Here is a 7,136-nt window from a genome sequence, read left to right as displayed (position 1 = left end):
ACCCACCGTAAACACCGCGAAGAGCCAGAAAACCTCATGGCTTTAATTATTTCCGTTCCCCAAGCTCCATGTGGCACACAGGACACCTCGTTTCCCTTTGGGCTTGCCGTCATGCTGCGAGGGGCGCGAAGAGAAAAGTACATGTCCCTTTCCGCAGAGCGGAGGGCGCAGAGCGAAAGCGCCAGCCTGAGGCTGTGCTCTTCCTCCATCTCTCCTCCCCACCCGGCGCGGGCAGGAGGATCCGCTGGCTCTCGCAGGGGTTGAGAGTTGGCGCCACCTGGCTTTTTTAAGGAAGAACGGGATCAGGAGGTGGATGAGGTTGAAGAAGAGCCGGCGCGCTCCTCTGCACCGCGCGCCTGGGCGGCGTTTAGAAAGCCCTGGTGCGCCCCCCACTTCAAAGCCCCCAGGGCAGCCAGGCAGCTGGCAACTGCGCGCTACGGAAGGAGAGGCAATTACCCTGCCGGGAACTGAAAAGAACGGGGAACTGATGTGAGAATAGCGGATTCCACATTTAAGGCAGGTCCAATGTGCAGAAACAACTGTGGCAACGCAAAGCATTATACTTAAGCACGGGTCAGTTTACACCTTGGTCAGCTCCGGCTCGTTGGTAGCAATCACTTATTCTGTGCAAACTTCCCACGCCGACCCGTGGAAAAAGAAAGAAGACAGGAGAAAGGGCATCCGAGGGTTCTGATCTCCACTCGGTTGCAACATTGGAAAGAAGGCATGTTGCTAAACGAATCTTCGGGGTCTCGTTTGTTCACGTGCAAAATGAGGAAAACAATGCCATCCGTCACTGCTCCAAGTGACCCATGTAAAAATAAAATGAAAACCTGCCGGGAATATGCTTCAATGTTACTGTTTGAGTAGGAAGGTACAATAACAGTCCTGGTAAAAATAATAATGGGCTGTAATTACCCGTTCAGTGCCCTAGAAATTTGCACTACTTGTATATGTGTCTTTGGATATAACGATTCCACAGAATGGTTGCTAATTGGAGGACACTGCTACAAACTGCTTTATCTAGAACCTGGACTAGTTATCAAAAGTATTTATCCACCTATTCAGCAAGCCTTTTGAAGGGTGGAATCTAGAGAAAGTTGTGTTTGGAAACTGCTTTTCCATGTAACCATGAAGGTGCACAAACACAGACATATGGATGCATACAATAGGTGCACTTCAAGTGCACATGTGAAAATGTATACATGCATGGGAAATGTGGGTCTGTACTTATTATAACAATGACTGAGGTACAGTGCTACACAGTTTACAGAAGACTTGCATTCACTTTTTATTTAATCCTCACCATATCAGGGGGTGTTGTTAGTCCCCATCTTACAGATGAGAAGACCGAGGCTCAGAAAAATAACTTCCCCCAAATTTTGATGATATGAAGCTACGGAACCAGTCATTAATTCTAATTTTGGGTCATTCTCATATTCAGCAAACATGTGGATAAACCCTTACTGTGGGCCAGGCATGAAAGCCTTGTGGCTACAAAGATTAAAGATTTATTCCACTGCCCTCAAGGAACTCACATCTAGTGGAGAAGAGAAAGCAATTACAATCCTATAAAACTCTGTAAAACTCAGGAGAAAAACTCTGTAATCAGCCTGGGGCTTGGTGAAGGCTTCCAAGAAGAGAACACACAGGCTGAAATCTTGAAGGACAAGCAGCAGGGTCTGATGAAGGAGGGAGCTGGGTACCAGGCAGAAAAACAACATGTGCAAAGACATAAAGGCAAAAACAAATAAACAAACAAAAAACCCAAACAAACAAAATCTCAATGCAGTCAATAGCAGGCATGAAGGGAAAGTGGTGAGAAAGGAGACTATAAAGAGCATTATACACTCAGCATTTGGGTTTTCCTGGTGTCTATGGGGAATGCATAAAAGATTTAAAGTAGGGCAATGACATGATCAAATTGTATTACATAAAGATCACTCCAGCTGCTGTGAGGACAGACTGGAGGGTATAATGTAGGAGAAATGATGGAATGATCAGGCAAAACTATTTGTCATTACTAAGGCAGGAGGTTGTGGGTGGAGGATTTGAGCTATTTTGGAGGAACTGATGACAGTTGCCAGGTAGCTGGCCTGAGCTCCTGATTGGTGCTGGTGTGGCTCACAGAGACTAGTAGGAGAACAGACGCTGAGTGTGCAACAGGGACTAGAAATCCAATCTGTTTTGAGCATAGTGGGTCTAACAAATCTAAGTCTGTCTACATGTAAATGACCTCCAATAGGCGGTTGGATATTCAGGTCTAGTATTCCGAAGAAAGGTCTGAATTGTAGACAAATACGTCGTTAACACCAAATGAAATCATAGGATGGTTAATAATAATTGCTAACATGCATTGAGTACTTGCTATATATCTGGCACTTTGGAAAGCACTTTTAGTAGATTTTCTCTCTTAATCCCCATAATGACTTCAGGAAGTCAGTATTATGATTATTGCTCAGGGAGAGGCTTTCACATAAGAAAAGGTCCAAAACAGGATCCTGAGGATGATGTTTAAGATGAATGGCAGGAGACCTCTTTCTACAATATTGCACAGCTATAGCCACAAAGAACAATTTACATTATCAGCCGGATTTATTTATTTAAAAAATATTTTATTTATTTGCCAGAGAGACAGAGAAGGGACACAAACGGGGTGCGGCAGGCAGAGGGAGAAGTAGGCTCCCTGCCGAGCAAGGAGCCCAATGCGGGACTCGATCCCAGGACCCTGGAATCACGACCCCAGTCAAAGGCAGACACTTCACCAATGAGCCACCCAGGTGTCCCTACCAGCCAGATTTAAACACAAGAGGCGACATGTCGACCTCCAGTTGGCTGAATTTTCAGCTCCATCCTTTCTCTGCATGACTAGGACAACATCCTAGAGCGGCTGTCTGGACTGGGCAGCCCAATCCCATGCACCTAAGTCCCTGCTGAGGGAGATGCCCTCAAACCTGGTACTCTGTGGGGTTCTTTTAGCCCCCAGGTCATCAAGGTTCCCAGCAGGAAGGTGAGAGAGGAAAAGACGGTTTCAGTGCAGAGAAACTTCCTATTGCACTCCATACTCAGGGAAAACACATCACAACTGCTCCTTCAAACACTCTGGATTCCAACCAGGCAGCATCAGGCTAGTCAAGGTCAACTTGGGCCAGGCAGGCAGGAGGGAGAATGTGCCCCAGACTTGATTTTCAGTGTGGTAGACAGTTCCCCAAGTAATCTTATCACATCAAGAAGGTGCTCCCCCAAAGCAAGCAAGAACAGCTTTACTGTCTTATTCTTAATGGTGGATAATGTTAGCTCCTCCCTCAACTCACCCCCAACATTGATAATTTGGGAGTTTGTTGTGTGAGGGGAAAGAATCAGTTGAATAAAATTTTGAACACGGCCTTATTCTAACTATTATTTTGCCTCATTATTAAATCTGACTAGGGTTTATGTTGGATTCGAGACCGAAAACAAGTTAAAACTAGCTGCTATACTCCTCATTAGAGGAACCCTAACCTTTGTCCCAATGGGCCTTGAGGGCTCAAAGTCTCATGCAACAGAGCTGATAAGCTTAAAGAACCACTGCCCAAGTAAAATGGTACTGACTTCCAGTTCTGCTTTAAATTCACCCTCCTGAACCCAAGACTATTATATTCTGGCTAAGTTATTCCTGGTTTGAATGAGAAAGTGGGGCGGTGAATGTGGATGAATGGGTAGAAGGAAGCATCCTAAAGAACTGATCCATGCTGGAGGAGGTGGTGGGGCGGGGGGGGGGGGGCAGCAGAGCAGGCTAGCTTAGTCAGTAGAGCAGGCAACTCTCGATCTCAGGGTTATGAGTTCAAGCCCCACGCTGGGTGTAGAGATTGCTTAAAAATGAAAAAAAAAATCTTAAAAAAAATTTTTTTTTAAAAACCTAATTGATCCACGCTCATCTAAACCTGTCGCAGAGACTGGTGGACCCCCATATTTGCAGTAACTCTCTTCAGGGAGTAGGAACTCTCTTCCTGAGCAGGAAGCTAACTAGGGCTCTCCAGGTGTGCCATGTGGGCATAGGGAAATCAGCTCTCTGGGCTCCAGGATGAAAGGGCAGAAGCATCTCTAAAGCACTTTGCAAGTTTAATATTCACTCAATACTAATACAAGAATAAGAAGGGTTCTAGCGTTGACTCTTTTCCATCTGGTATGGGTAAGGGGTTCACTGTATGTTGATACATCAGAGAATATAAGAACAGAAATTGGATTTATGAACAGATCACCTAGATTAAAAATTAATATACATGTGTATATATTACCGACATATACACACGTGTGTACATATATACATATATGTATATATATAAAAGAGAGAGAGAGAAATAGATCCAGCAAAATTGACTGTTCAAGATATGCAGCAGGTTGATGGCAAAGCCAGGTCTAAAGTCCAGATTTTTGAACTACTTGTCAGGTAACTTGCCCACTGGTCTCTATGTACAAGTCGTATAAGGCATCAGAACACTGGAAGATGTGATAAGATTCATGTTTAATCAGCTCCATGTGTGATGTATTTCCTTCCCCCACCATCATTAATATTGCATTAGAAAAAGCTGCAAGTTCTGGCGACAGCATGCTGCTTTTTAAATGGGAGCCCCAAGAATTTACCCCTGCTTTTAATACTAACCCTCCATGTAAATTTGCAGAAGGAGAGTATCATTTTTCAGAGGTGATGATAGGAATCCATTTAATGGGAGAAGCTAAAAGAAAGGAAATTATCCAGCTTGTCCTTCCCTTGAGGGTAATGTGAGGTAGTGAGCCTTGAGGGCGCTAGGCATGGGAAAGAGGGCTCTTCCCCAGCTCCACCCCAGCTGTGTGCCCTGAACAAGTAATTACCTTTCTGGGTCTCAGTTCATCTTCAGAGAAATTCAGAAGTTGAACTAGATCACATTAATGACCCCTGACATTCTGAGATTTCTTCTTGAGAAATTCCTGAAGCAAACTGCCCGAGCTTTTAGCCAGCTAGCTGTTCCCTGCCTCTCTCTGCTAAAAAATTTTAAAAACTGGGATAGTGGTCTACATAGTAACAGTAGTAGTAATAATAATAACAGCAGTTAAGAAGAAGAACTTTGCAACTAACTCTTGTTTAGACTTTAGTAAAAAAGTAGTTTGCAGGCTATTGTTTTCACTTAGTACGTTCAACATTCATTCAATAAATATTTGTACGTTCAACATTCATTCAATAAATATTTAAGTGCCCCCTATTCAAGCACTGTACTAAGGGCCTGGGGATTCAGCCAGTGTAACTTGACCACATTAAGGAAGCACTAACAAGGAAACCTGCTTTTTGAGATATAATGCCAAAAGCGACCTACAGCCTCTGAATCTGATAATGCTTCACTCTGCCCCCGCCGGCTCTGGGTCCTGGGCGAGTCACGGCCTCCCCAGCCTGGCTTCCGCAGCCGGCCGGCCCATCTTCAAGGTTCCCGTTCTGGGCTACATTCACTTCCTGAAAGGCCTCATTGATCGCCTCGGCACAGCCGCCAACTGCCTCCAGTGAACGCTCCACGTCCTAGGTAACCCGAGCCCGCGGCTCCCTCCCATTTGGGGAGAAAAAAAAAAAAAAAAGATGGGGGTGGTGGGATCGAAAAAGGAAAGGAGAAAAATACTGAGAAACATGTTTTGGCAGGCAAGGCCTTCGGAGACTACCATATGTGCTCCATATTGAGCAGCCCCTAGTCTTTGATGTTTTTCTGAAAGTAAAGACATTACTCTTTCTCAAACTGTGCCTAAGTACTACAGACATTAAAACAATGAGGCCAGAACGAGCGGACCGGGCTCTAAGTGTTTAATTCGCCCTTCACCCAAGTGCTCGCCACCGGTTCGCTCCCCGGCGTGCACCCTGGCAGCTGGTACGGCTGCCACCCCGTCCCGGCCCCATCCCCCCCGTTCAGGCCCGCGTTTGTCTGGATCCTAGCACACCTTCGCGCCAAGTTCGGAAGTAAGTACTTTCCCAAACGCCCGGCGCAAACTCCCCAGATGTTTCCTGCGTCACGGAAACGAGCCCAGGTTGGATCTGAAGCATTCTTACGACGGTGGGTCACGGGGCCCGCCCGGCGCCCGCGAGCCCGGCTCCCCCATGAGCTGCGGGGTGAACCCGGGGCCTCCCGCAACCCCCAGCGTTCGCTCTCACAGCGGCTCGCTGGGGAGAGGCCAACAAAGCGGGAAATTGGAGGGGTGAGCATTTTATTACTCGCAGAATTGTGAATCACAACTGAAGAGCCCTAGTAAATTTACACTCCGATCTTTCGGGAGTTTATTAGTCACTCACGCGCCCATTGTAAATTCCTCCTTCTCTGTGACTCCCTCTACCCACGGCCAGACACCACGACGACCTTAAACGAGGGGCCTAAACCCACTCGGGGTCCCTCCGGGGAACCGGGAAGCCCCGACGCGCCGCCAGCGAGAGACCCAGAGGCGGGAAATTCCCCAGCGCGGGGTAGGAAGGTGGCGCGAACCCGGAACCCGCTCTCGCGCGACGCGAACATTCGCCAACTGGGGTACCTCAAAGGTGGGCGGGACGAGGAGGGCTCACACGCGGGAAGAGCCGCGTCCGAGTTCCCGCTGCTTCCGGGTCTCAGCAAGCGCTTCCGGGGTGCGCGCCACGCGGCTGCTCTCTGTGCTTACGGATAATTACCAAAGGCCAAGGGGCCGCTTAACGCCAAGGGAGAACAGCAACGACTGTGGCCGATGATAACGCCGGGGTGGGTGACACCAGGGCCCCCCTAAATAGTCGTAGTCAAGCCCCAGTGCTCGAGCACGTCCACATCTGCTCTCCGCCAACCAGAGAAGGGGATTTCCTGTAGGGGCTCGGATTGCGTGAAGCGGGGGGACCAGAGCGCCCGCCTCAGCTTCGCGGTCCCACCCGTGGCCGCAGGGACTCGGACACGGCCCGCGGCGCCTCTAGGCAGAAAAATTAGCTGGGTGCACGAGGAATGGCCCTTCTGTGCTCTGGCTTCCAGGAGGGTCTCTGCTCCTGGTCATCTGGATTGAGTATGACTTAGTCGGGTGGGCTCAGCTGACCTCGACCCTCGAGGATGAGGAAAGGAACACTGCCAGGAAGAGGTCACAGTGATGCCGTGTCTGCAAATGGGACAGCTGGAGGGGGCTCCCTCGATGCC

This window comes from Neomonachus schauinslandi, chromosome 2 (assembly GCF_002201575.2).
Source record: "Neomonachus schauinslandi chromosome 2, ASM220157v2, whole genome shotgun sequence".
Classification (NCBI taxonomy): Eukaryota; Metazoa; Chordata; class Mammalia; order Carnivora; family Phocidae; genus Neomonachus; species Neomonachus schauinslandi.
This window is presented reverse-complemented; position numbering follows the sequence as displayed.